Source organism: Amblyomma mixtum, chromosome 3 (genome assembly GCF_055824585.1).
Source record: "Amblyomma mixtum isolate Tamu chromosome 3, ASM5582458v1, whole genome shotgun sequence".
NCBI classification, from domain to species: Eukaryota; Metazoa; Arthropoda; class Arachnida; order Ixodida; family Ixodidae; genus Amblyomma; species Amblyomma mixtum.
In genome coordinates, this window is record NC_143014.1 from 401350160 (window position 1) to 401364226 (window position 14067).

A 14067-nucleotide genomic window follows, 5' to 3' on the forward strand; every position below is an offset into this window, starting at 1 on the left:
ACCAACAAGAGTTACTGACAACTCTGAAACGCTTATTGATGTGTGCTTTACGAATATTTGCACTAGTGATGTCCCGGCTGGCGTTTTGACATTAAGCATTAGTGACCATATGCCTATATTCTGTATAGTTCCGAGTCAACCAAAACAACACAGGAGTAAACCGGAATCTTCCACATTTAGAAGAATTGATGAAAACAGCTTATCAGAGTTTCGACGTCTTTGTGCTAGCACAGATTGGAGTAATATTTTGAGACAGGAGGATGCATGCCAATCGTACACAAATTTTATATCTACTATTCAAGAACACTACAATACTGCATTTCCGCAAGCAACGCGCAGAACTGATAGAAAATCAAGAAAGCCGTGGATTTCAAAAGAACTATATGACCGCATACAGGAAAAGAACAGACTTTTTTCTCGTTTTGTGAGAACAAAAGACACTGACATTCTCCGTCAATTCAAAACGTTCCGCAATAAGTTAGGCGCTGACATTAAAAAAGCAAGAAGTGATTATTACGCGAGAAAGTTCTACATGTCTGATGGCTCGAAGGGAACATCGAATACACTTAACGATCTTCTAGGTAAAAACAGAACCAATGCACCCGTCTCACTCCACATTCATGGCGCGAACTATGATGGCGCTGAACTAGCAAATGAATTTAATGGGCATTTCTTATCTGTTTTTCCGCCAAAATCAACTGATGGTCCACATCAAGATGCCTCAGTCTATATAACCAGTAAACAAAGTAATTCCATGTTTTTGTTACCATGCACTGACTCAGAAATAATTACCATTATTCACTCCTACGCAGTAATAGTGCTCCAGGTGTCGATGGCATAGCTCCAGTCCCGATCAAGAAAGTAGCAGATGTCATTGCGATACCATTAGCACATATAGTTAACCTAATGTTGACGACAGGCACATTTCCACATCAGTTGAAAATAGCTCGTGTCACTGCCATTCACAAAGGGGGTGACATTAATGATTTAAATAATTATCGGCCGATCTCCATTCTCTCAGTTTTTTCTAAGATTGCAGAACTTGCAATCAACACACGTCTTTCTCAATATCTCGACCAAAACCATGTCATCTCCAAGCAACAGTACGGATTTCAAAAAAACAAAACAACTGAGGCCGCCTTACTGGAAATCAAAGAAAAGCTAATTGAAAACATAGAAAATAAACTGCTTACAGTTGGCATATTCCTTGATATGAGGAAAGCGTTTGACTCGGTTAACCATAAGATATTGCTTGAAAAAATGCAGTGTTATGGAATACGCGGCGTTCCTTTAACCTTATTTGCTAGCTACCTTGACAACCGATCTCAAACAACTATCATTAACGGTATTTCATCTGGGATCGGTCAGATTGTGTCTGGTGTACCACAGGGCTCCGTTCTAGGGCCAACGTTGTTCTTATTATATATTAATGATATCGTCAACCTTCGTCCAGCAGACAACATTATAATCTATGCAGACGATACTAACGTACTTTTTTCAGGGCAAGATAGTAATATTTTGCAAGCAGCCTCCAATAGTTGGTTATCCCAATTGTCTGTTTGGTTAAAATCAAATAGGTTAGAACTTAATGTCAGGAAAACAAAGTACATACTGTTTCGAGCCAAAAATAAGGAAGTTCCGAACAACTTCCAAATTCACTTCGAACAAGCTCCTATAACTCGTGTCAGCTCTACAATGTTCCTTGGAGTCATTTTTGAAGAACATTTACTCTGGACACATCATGTAAACTACGTTTGCACTAAAATGGCTCGCTCTGTTGGTATCCTAAATAAATTTCGCAGAATACTGCCTCGAAAATTCAAACTACAAATTTATTTCTCTCTAGTCTTTTCGCATGTACAATATTGTTTGTTGATCTGGGGAACGACTACCTCAACCAATCTTGTGAAAGTACTTACTTTACAAAAAAGAGCTGTACGAGCGATTGATAATTTAAATTACAGTGAGAGCACAGGTCCTTCCTTCCTCAACCATAGACTGCTAACCATCACGGCGGCTTACCACAAGAAGCTTGCTGTTTATATCAGAAACCTTATGAAAGTAAACTGGCAGACTTTCGAGAGCACATATTTAATTGCCCAAACAGCATACAGTCTTAGGCACCCTCAATACCATGCATCAAAATCCCGTACAAACTATGGGTTCCAAAAACTAACTCACATAATTCCTCATACATTAAACACCTATCCATTTTTAACAGAATTGTCGCTACAAAATATGTCCGAGGTCAGGTTTAGGAAAACTGTTCATGAATATTTTTGTTATAGCTAGTTGTGGTGTGTTTCTACCTAATCAGTTTTTGTCTTTGTTATGTTTTGATCTTAGTTTGTTGTGCTTAGCTCTATGCATGCTTGATCTCTGTTTCGTTGTCAATATATCCGCTGCTTTTCTAGTCTCTGTTACTTATGGAAACTTTGCACCATTGCCAAGTGCCACTTTGTTTTGTTTTTTTTTACATGGGGAGGGCAGGCCTCTGTCAGGCGCTACTAGGCGCCTTTAGCTTGCTCTCCCTTGTTTGCAGTCTCTGTACTGGCCAAACAAAACCAATAAATGAAATGAAGTGAAAACTCGAAATGAAGTGTAATGGATTGATGTAATGGATGGATGTAATGGATGGATAGAATGGATGTAATGGATTGATGTAATGGGTGTAATGGATGGATGTAATAGATGTAATTGATGGATAATGGATGTAATGGATGGATGGATGTAATAGATGGATAGATGGATGTAATGGATGGATGGATGGATATAATGAATGTAATGGATGGAAGTAATGAATGTAATGGATGGATGGATGTCATGCATGGATGCATGAATGTAATGGATGGATGGATGGATGTAATGGATCGATGTAATGGGTCTAATGGATGGATGTAATGGATTGATGTAATGGATGGATGTAATGGATGGATAGATAGATGGATGTAATGGATGTAATGGATGGATGAATGGATGTAATGAATGTAATCGATGGATGTATGTAATGGATGTAATGGATGGATGAAATGGATGTAATGGAAGGATGTATTCGATGAATGGATGGATGGATGGATGGATAGATGGATGGATGTAATGGATGTAATGAATTTAATGGATGGATGGATAGATGTAATGGATGCAAAGGATGGGTGGCTGTAATGGATGGATGGATGGATGTAATGGATGTAATTTATGGATGTAATGGATTGATGTAATGGAGATAATGGATGGATGTAATAGATGGATGTAATGGATCTAATGGATGGATGTAATGGATGGATGTAATTGATGTAATAGATGGATGTCATGGATGGATGTGATAGATGTAATGGGTGGATGTAATGGATGGATGGAATGGATGCACGTAATGGATGTAATGGATGGATGTAATGGATGGATGGATGTAATGGATGTAATGGATGGATGTAATCAATGTAATGGATGGATGGATGGATGGATGTAATGGATGGATATAATGGATGGATGGATGTAATGGATGTAATGGATGGATGTAATGGAAGTAATGGATGGATGTAATGGATGTAATGGATGGATGTAATGGATGGGTGTAATGGAAGTAATGGATGGATGTAATGGAAGGATGTAATGGATGTAATGGATTGATGTAATGGATTTATGTAATGGATGTAATGGGTGTAATGGATGGATGTAATGGATGGATGTATGGATGGATGTAATGGATGGATGTATTGGATGGATGTAATGGCCGAGATCGAATATGCGTCTTTCAGGTCAGCAGCCAAGCGTCAGAACCACTAAGCAACCATGAGGTTCAATGGATGGATGGATATAATGAATGGATGGATGGATGGATGTAATGGATGGATGTAATGGAAGGATGGATGGATGTAATGGATGGATGGATGGATGGATGTAATGGATGAATGAATGTAATGAATAGATGTAATGGATGGATGTAATAGATGGATGTAATGGATGTAATGGATGGATGTAATGGATGTAATGGATGGATGTAATGGATGGATGTAATGGAAGTAATGGATGGATGTAATGGATGTAAAGGATTGATATAATGAATGTAATGGATGTAATTTATGGATGTAATTGATGTAATTGATGGATTTAATGGAAGGATGTAATGGATTGATGTAATGGATGTAATGGATTTATGTAATGGATGTAATGGATGGATGTAATGGATGTAATGGGTGTAATGGATGGATGTAATGGATGAATGTAATGGATGCAATGGATGGATGCAATGGATGGATGTAATGGATGGATGAATATAGTGGATGGATGTAATGGATGGATGTAATGGATGTAATGGATTGATGTAATGGATGTAATGGATTTATGTAATGGATGTAATGGATGGATGTAATCGATGGATGTAATGGATGTAATGAATTTAATGGACGAGTGGATGGATGGATGTAATGGATGGATGGATGTAAGGGATGGATGGATGGATGTAATGGATGTAATTTATGGATGTAATGGGTGGATGTAATTTATGGATGTAATGGATGGATGTAATTGTTGGGAACAATGGATGTAATGGACGGCTGTAATGGATGGATGTAATGGATGGATGTGATCGATGGATGTAATGGATGAATGGATGGATGGATGGATGTAATGGATGGATGGATGTAATGTAAGGATGGATGGATGGATGTAATGGATGGAGGATGGATGGATGTAATGGATGGGTGGATATAATGGGTGTAATCGATGGATGGATGGATGTAATGAATGTAATGGATGGATTGATGTAATGGATGGGTGGATGGATGTAATGGATGTAATGGATGGATGGATGGATGGATGTAATGAATGTAATGGATGGATGAATGGATGGATGTAATGGATGGATGAAATGGATGTAATGGATGGATGTAATAGATGTAATGGATGGACATAATGGATCTAATGGATGGATGTAATGGATGGATGTAATTGATGTAATAGATGGATGTAATAGATGAATGTAATAGATGTAATGGATGGATGTAATGAATTAATGTAATGGATGCATGTATTGGATGTAATGGATGGATGTAAAGGATGGATGTAATGGATGTAATGGATGGATGTAATGGATGGATGTAATGGAAGTAATGGGTTGATGTAATGGATGTAATGGATTGATGTAATGGATGGATGAATGGATATAATAGATGAATGTAATGGATGTAATTTATGGATGTAATGGATGGATGGAATGGATGGATGTAATGGAAGAAATGGATAGATGCAATGGATGTAATGGATTGATGTAATGGATGGATGTAATGGATGTAATGGATGGATGTAATGGATGGATGTAATGGATGGATAGAATGGATGTAATGGATTGATGTAATGGGTTAATGGATGGATGTAATAGATGTAATTGATGGATGGATGGATGGATGTAATGGATGGATGGATGTAATAGATGGATAGATGGATGTAATGGATGGATGGATGGATGTAATGAATGTAATGGATGGAAGTAATGAATGTAATGGATGGATGGATGTAATGGATGGATGCATGAATGTAATGGATGGATGGATGGATGTAATGGATCGATGTAATGGGTCTAATGGATGGGTGTAATGAATGTAATTTATGGATGTAATGGATGGATGTAATGGTTGTAATGCATGGATGTTATGGATGGATGTTGTGGATGTAATGGATGGATGTAAGGGATGTAATGGATTGATGTAATGGATGGATGTAATGGATGGATGGATGGATGTAATGGATGTAATGGATGGATGGATGGATGGATGGATGTAATGAATGTAATCGATGGATGTATGTAATGGATGGATGAAATGGATGTAATGGAAGGATGTATTCGATTGATGGATGGATGGATAGATGGATGGATATAATGGATGTAATGAATTTAATGGATGGATGGATAGATGTAATGGATGCAATGGATGGGTGGCTGTAATGGATGGATGGATGGATGTAATGGATGTAATTTATGGATGTAATGGATTGATGTAATGGACATAATGGATGGATGTAATAGATGGATGTAATGGATCTAATGGATGGATGTAATGGATGGATGTAATTGATGTAATAGATGGATGTCATGGATGGATGTGATAGATGTAATGGGTGGATGTAATGGATGGATGTAATGGATTGATGTAATGGATATATTGGATGGATGTAATGGATGTAATTTATGGATGAAATTGATGTAATGGATGGATGTAATGGATGGATGTAATTGATGTAATGGATGGATGTAATGGAAGGATGTAATGGATGTAATGGATTGATGTAATGGATGTAATGGATTTATGTAATGGATGTAATGGGTGTAATGGATGGATGTAATGGATGGATGCAATGGATGTAATGGATGGATGTAATAGATGTAATGGATGGACATAATGGATCTAATGGATGGATGTAATGGATGGATGTCATGGATTGATGTAATGGATATATTGGATGGATGTAATGGATGTAATTTATGGATGTAATTGATGTAATGGATGGATGTAATGGATGGATGTAATTTATGTAATGGATGGATGTAATGGAAGGATGTAATGGATGTAATGGATTGATGTAATGGATGTAATGGATTTATGTAATGGATGTAATGGGTGTAATGGATGGATGTAATGGATGGATGCAATGGATGTAATGGATGGATGTAATAGATGTAATGGATGGACATAATGGATGTAATGGATGGATGTAATTGATGTAATAGATGGATGTAATAGATGAATGTAATAGATGTAATGGATGGATGTAATGAATTAATGTAATGGATGCATGTATTGGATGTAATGGTTGGATGTAAAGGATGGATGTAATGGATGTAATGGATGGATGTAATGGATGGATGTAATGGAAGTAATGGGTTGATGTAATGGATGTAATGGATTGATGTAATGGATGGATGAATGGATATAATAGATGAATGTAATGGATGTAATTTGTGGATGTAATGGATGGATGGAATGGATGGATGTAATGGAAGAAATGGATAGATGCAATGGATGTAATGGATTGATGTAATGGATGGATGTAATGGATGTAATGGATGGATGTAATGGATGGATGTAATGGATGGATAGAATGGATGTAATGGATTGATGTAATGGGTTAATGGATGGATGTAATAGATGTAATTGATGGATGGATGGATGTAATGGATGGATGGATGTAATAGATGGATAGATGGATGTAATGGATGGATGGATGGATGTAATGAATGTAATGGATGGAAGTAATGAATGTAATGGATGGGTGGATGTAATGGATGGATGCATGAATGTAATGGATGGATGGATGGATGTAATGGATCGATGTAATGGGTCTAATGGATGGATGTAATGGATGTAATTTATGGATGTAATGGATGGATGTTATGGATGGATGTTGTGGATGTAATGGATGGATGTAAGGGATGTAATGGATTGATGTAATGGATGGATGTAATGGATGGATGGATGGATGTAATGGATGTAATGGATGGATGGATGGATGGATGTAATGAATGTAATCGATGGATGTATGTAATGGATGGATGAAATGGATGTAATGGAAGGATGTATTCGATTGATGGATGGATGGATAGATGGATGGATATAATGGATGTAATGAATTTAATGGATGGATGGATAGATGTATTGGATGCAATGGATGGGTGGCTGTAATGGATGGATGGATGGATGTAATGGATGTAATTTATGGATGTAATGGATTGATGTAATGGACATAATGGATGGATGTAATAGATGGATGTAATGGATCTAATGGATGGATGTAATGGATGGATGTAATTGATGTAATAGATGGATGTCATGGATGGATGTGATAGATGTAATGGGTGGATGTAATGGATGGATGTAATGGATGGATGTAATGGATGTAATGGATGGATGGATGTAATGGATGTTATGGATGGATGTAATCAATGTAATGGATGGATGTAATGAATGTAGTGGATGGATGGATGGATGTAATGGATGGATATAATGGATGGATGGATGGATGTAATGGATGGATGGATGTAATGGATGGATGGATGGATTGATGTAATGAATTTAATGGACGGATGTATGCAATGGATGTAATGGATGGATGAAATGGATGTAATGGATGGATGTAATGGATGGATGGATGGATGTAATGGATGGATGGATGGATGTAATGGATGGATGGATGGATGTAATGGATGGATGTAATGGATGGATGGATGGATGGACGTAATGGATGGATAGATGGATGTAATGGATGGATGTATTGGATGGATGTAATGGATCGAACCTGGCCGAGATCGAATCTGCGTCTTTCGGGTCAGCAGCCATGCGTCAGAACCACTAAGCTACCACAAGGTTCAAGAGCTTCAAGTATCTACATTGGTGTACGCAGAAAATGTGGAGAAGAACAAATCCAAACATCCGAGGATGTTTCCTTCCCAGAAACACCTCTTGGACGAATGGATGTAATGGATGGATGTAATGGATGTAATGGATGGATGGATGGATGTGATGGATGGATGGATGAATGTAATAAATGTAAATGATGGATGTAATGGATGGATGGATGTAATGAATGAATGCATGGATGGATGGATGTAATGGATGAATGACTGTAATGAATAGATGTAATGGATGGATGTAATGGATGTAATTTATGGATGTAATGGATGTAATGGATGGATGTAATGAACGGATGTTGTGGATGTAATGGATGGATGTAAGGGATGTAAAGGATTGATGTAATGGATGGATGTAATGGATGTATGGATGGATGTAATGGATGGATGGATGGATGTAATGAATGTAATCGATGGATGTATGTAATGGATGTAATGGATGGATGAAATGGATGTAATGGAAGGATGTAATCAATAGATGGATGGATGGATAGATGGATGGATGTAATGGATGTAATGAATTTAATGGATGGATGGATGGATGGATAGATGTAACGGATGCAATGGATGGGTGGCTGTAATGGATGGATGGATGGATGGATGTAATGGATGTAATTTATGGATGTAATGGACATAATGGATGGATGTAATAGATGGATGTAATGGTACTAATGGATGGATATAATGGATGGATGTAATTGATGTAATAGATGGATGTCATGGATGGATGTGATAGATGTAATGGGTGGACGTAATGGATGTAATGGATGGATGGATGTAATGGAAGTAATGGGTATGTAATGGATTGATGTAATGGATGGATGTAATGGATGGATGTAATGGATGATGTAATGGATGGATGTAATGGATATAATGGATGAATGTAATGGATGTAATTTATGGATGTAATGGATGGATGTAATGTATCTAATGGATGGATGTAATGCATGGATGTAATAGGTGTAATGGATGGTTGTAATGGATGTAATGGATGGATGTAATGGATGCATGTAATGGATGTAATGGATGGATGTAATGGATGTAATGGATGGATGTAATGGATGGATGTAATGGATGGATGTAATGGATGCATGTAATGGATGTAATGGATGGATGTAATGGATGTAATGGATGGATGTAATGGATGGATGTAATGGAAGTAATGGATTGATGTAATGCATGGATGTAATGGATGGATGTAATGGATACATGTAATGGATGTAATGGATGAATGTAATGGGTGTAATGGATGGATGTAATGGATGGATGTAATCAATGTAATGGATGGATGTAATGAATGTAATGGATGGATGGATGGATGTAATGGATGGATATAATGGATGGATGGATGTAATGGATGGATATTGCCACGTATCATTGTAGTGTTTCTTCGTTCACGCTCAAGGCTGCAGGAAAGGGCTGTTATCATTTTTGTTCGTGACGCGAGAAGCAACCGGACTTATCTCGATTGTTCACAGCCATGAACAGCTGCATCTACCTGTTTCTAGATTACTCTAGATGATCTCGACCTGTTATCTCGAAGTTTCCTTGCCGGCTTTAAATTGAACGATGCCGCGAGCAGCGGGCATTCGTAGTTCGACGATTGACGAGCACGCTTGTTGCTTACGCCGCCACCGAGTGAGTCAGTTCTTTTGTGGGCGCAAGTCAGCCCAAATAAAGCGCTTCGTTTGCAAGTATTTCTGGTGTCTTCCTGACCGCTGGACTGCCGTCACTACAACGTGACATCTGGTGGAGGTGCTGGGTAGCCTTTCATGTTCCGGACACCCCCTACAAGCCGTGACGCCAGCCCTCTGAGTCATCAACCGCAGGACCTGCGTCCAGTCCACCGCGCTAGCCGACGCCTGCAAGGGGACGCACCAGAGTTCGGGAATCTGCCGGACCCTACCCGGAAGCGAAAGCCAGCAGCAACGTCCACCATGAGCTTGCCCCAGACGACGACTCCAATCATTCTGCAGCAGCCCCGGGTGCCACCAACCTTCGACGCTTCGCCTGGCGCCGACCCCGAAGAATGGCTGGAGCAGTTCGACCGAGTGGCTGTCTTTAACAACTGGGACGATGCCATGAAATTTAGGTACGTCTACTTTGCCCTGTAGGGACCAGCAAGAGTCTGGTTTGAGAATGAGGAAGCCAGCCTCGCGAATTGGGAAACCTTCAAAGAGCAGCTTCTCAAGACTTTCACAAACGTCGTGAGAAAGGAGAGAGCCCAGCAGCTGCTACAGTCTCGCATACAACACCCAAACGAGACCGTTGCAGTGTACACTGAGGAGATGAAGCGTCTCTTCCGGCGTGCCGACTCGAACATGAAGGAAGAAGAAAAGGTCAAGCTGCTTATGCGAGGAGTTAAAGAACAACTCTTTGCCGGCCTCGTACGGAACCCACCGAAAACCGTGGCGGAATTCATAGAAGAGGCCTCCACGATGGAAAAAAGACTTGACGCCCGAGCCCGCCAATATGAGCGCCAGCAGCGCGTTTTTTCAGCAAACTGCCTGGACGCCGCTAACAACGATAACCTGCGGGAGGTTATACGCCAAGTAGTACGAGAAGAGCTCCGACGATTGCTGCCAAATGGAACGCAGCCGCAGGTTTCACCACTTACTGACGTAATCTGGGACGAAGTTCAACAGGCCTTGGGTGTGACGCCGACACCCACGCAGCCTCTGCAGCCCCCAGCCATGACTTACGCCGCTGCTGTGCGCCGTCCTGCACCTCGACGACGGGATCCAAGCCCCTATCGCCCTCAGCCAGCTGCGTTGGACCGCCGCCCACTCGCCCCAACCCGCCCGTCCTACGAGCGACGCGCGCAGCCGAGGAAATGCGACGAGTGGAGAACTCCCGACCAGCGCCGCCCACTATGCTTCCACTGTGGAGAAGCCGGTCACGTCCTCCGGCACTGCCCATACAGAAGACTGGGCCTCCGAGGGTTCTCTTACGACGCTCCACGACCCCGACCCGGCCAGCGACCAGCCGAAATCGAGGAGTTTTTACGTCGGGAAGAATACTCATCGCCGAGCCGCCTATCACGTTCCCCGTCGCCATCGTCCCAGCGCTTTGTATCTCCTAGCCGAGGTTACGCCGTGCGTGGACGCTCCCCCAGCCCCCGAAGGTTAAACTAAATAAAGCAGCCTCTGGAGGTGAGGTTGCTTCTAAGCGCAATGAGAAAGATCCTCCATCGACGAGTACTCGAGATCATGCCACGACGACGACACCGACGACGACGACGCGGCCAGAATTGAAGCTTTTACCGCTGCCCAGTGAAGTAACGTCGCAGTACGCCCACCGCAGCCTCACTACTCGACGAAGCCGTGATCGGACACCGAAGACAACGTACAATACGAGAACGCGTACAAGTGACCTTGAAGTTACGGTCAACGGTCACGCGGTTACTGCCTTGGTGGACACGGGAGCTGACTACTCTGTCATGAGTGGCCCACTCGCTGTCCGACTCAGGAAGGTAACAACAACCTGGGATGGCCCGCTGATCCGCACCGCAGGTGGCAACCTGAATACGCCGTCAGGACGCTGCACCGCGAGAGTTACTGTAAATGGGAGAACCTATGCGACAACCTTCCTGATCCTACAGCAATGCTCGAGAGACGTGATTTTGGGAATGGACTTCCTGAACGAACATCGGGCGATCATCGACCTTCGATCTAAGTCGATCAAGCTTTCCACGGAAAAAGGCATACCTGTTGCGACGAGCGCGACTCATCACGTTGCCTTAAATGTCCTCGATGAAGCATTGAGTGTGCCACCCCGATCAAGTGTTCTCGTCGGCATAGGTACTGGAGACATCGAAAATGCCGAAGGTGTTATCGAGGGGAACACCCAGTTACTCCTGGATCGAGGATTGGGCGTCGCGAGGGGAGTCGCCGAAATCCGAAATGGCCAAGCCCAGGTGTTGCTAACCAACTTCACCGAAGAATACCGGCATCTAAACAAAGGTACGACGATCGCATTCCTCGACGAGCTGGCAGACATCAGAGACGTATTTGCCCTACCCGACCAACCCGCAGAACTATGTGACCAAGGCCATCAACCCACGTTCGACATCAACCCGGCATTACCCCGGAGCAGACAAGACCAAATACGCAGTCTTCTTCAAAGGTACACCGATTGCTTCTCATCAGCATCGAATGTGCGACGAACCCGGCTGCCAAGCACCGCATTGTCACAGACGAACACGCGCGACCACTGCGACAGAGCCCCTACCGCGTATCGCCGCTAGAACGCCAAGCTATCCGCAAGCAAGTTGAGGAAATGCTTCGTGACGACGTCATACAGCCATCGAGGAGCCCCTGGGCAGCACCGGTCGTCCTAGTGAAAAAGAAAGACGGCACCCTTCGCTTTTGCGTCGATTACCGCCGCCTGAACAGCATTACGAAGAAGGATGTCTACCCCCTCCCCCGCATCGACGACACATTGGATCGGCTCTGCAACGCTAAGTACTTCTCATCGATGGACCTGAAGAGCGGCTACTGGCAAATTGAAGTCGACGAAAGAGATCGCGAGAAGACTGCGTTCATCACGCCAGACGGACTCTTCGAGTTCAAGGTGATGCCATTCGGCCTCTGCTCTGCCCCAGCGACGTTCCAGCGAGTAATGGATACGGTGCTCGCAGGCTTGAAGTGGCAGATTTGCCTAGTCTACTTAGATGATGTTGTTGTCTTCTCCTCAAGTTTTGAAGACCACCTCAGAAGGCTTCGGATAGTGCTGGAAACGATCAAGTCTTCAGGCCTGACACTGAAACCAGAGAAGTGCCACTTCGCCTACGAGGAGCTGCTGTTCTTTGGTCACGTCGTAAGCAAGGATGGAGTTCGCCCAGACCCCCAGAAGACGGCTGCGATCGCAGAGTTTCCACAGCCTAATGACAAGAAGGCTATACGCAGATTCCTTGGATTGTGCGCTTATTACCGACGATTCGTCAAGAACTTTTCGCGCATCGCTGAACCTTTGACTCAACTTACCAACTTACCTTTTAAATGGGAAAGGCCACAAGAGGAAGCTTTCAACGAGCTGAAGCGCCGCTTACAGTCCCCTCCTGTGCTCGGGCACTTTGATGAAAACGCCGAAACCGAAGTTCATACCGATGCAAGCAGCGTGGGCTTAGGAGCGGTCCTCGTTCAGAAAAATGGCAGACAGGAGAAAGTTATCGCGTACGCTAGCCGTTCACTGTCGAGAGCCGAAGCCAACTATTCGACGACAGAGAAAGAATGACTCGCCATTATTTGGGCCACGTCCAAATTTCGCCCCTACCTATACGGACGACCATTCAAGGTTGTGAGTGATCACCATGTTCTGTGCTGGCTGGCCAATTTGAAAGATCCCTCCGGCCGCCTTGCTCGTTGGAGCCTGCGTCTTCAAGAATTCGACATAACTGTAGTCTACAAATCTGGCCGCAAGCATTCCGATGCAGACTGCTTGTCACGAGCTCCTGTCGACGCAGCACCCGAAGAGGAAGACGAGGACGCTTTCTTAGGACCGGTAAGCGCCAGCAGTTTCGCGCAGCAGCAGCACTCGGATCCTGACTTGCAAAGCCTAGTTGATTATCTGAAAGGCAAGACCGCATCGCCTCCCCGAGGGTTCAAGCGGCAACTGTCGTCCTTCGTCCTTCACAATAATGTCCTCCTGAAGAAGAACTTCGCGCC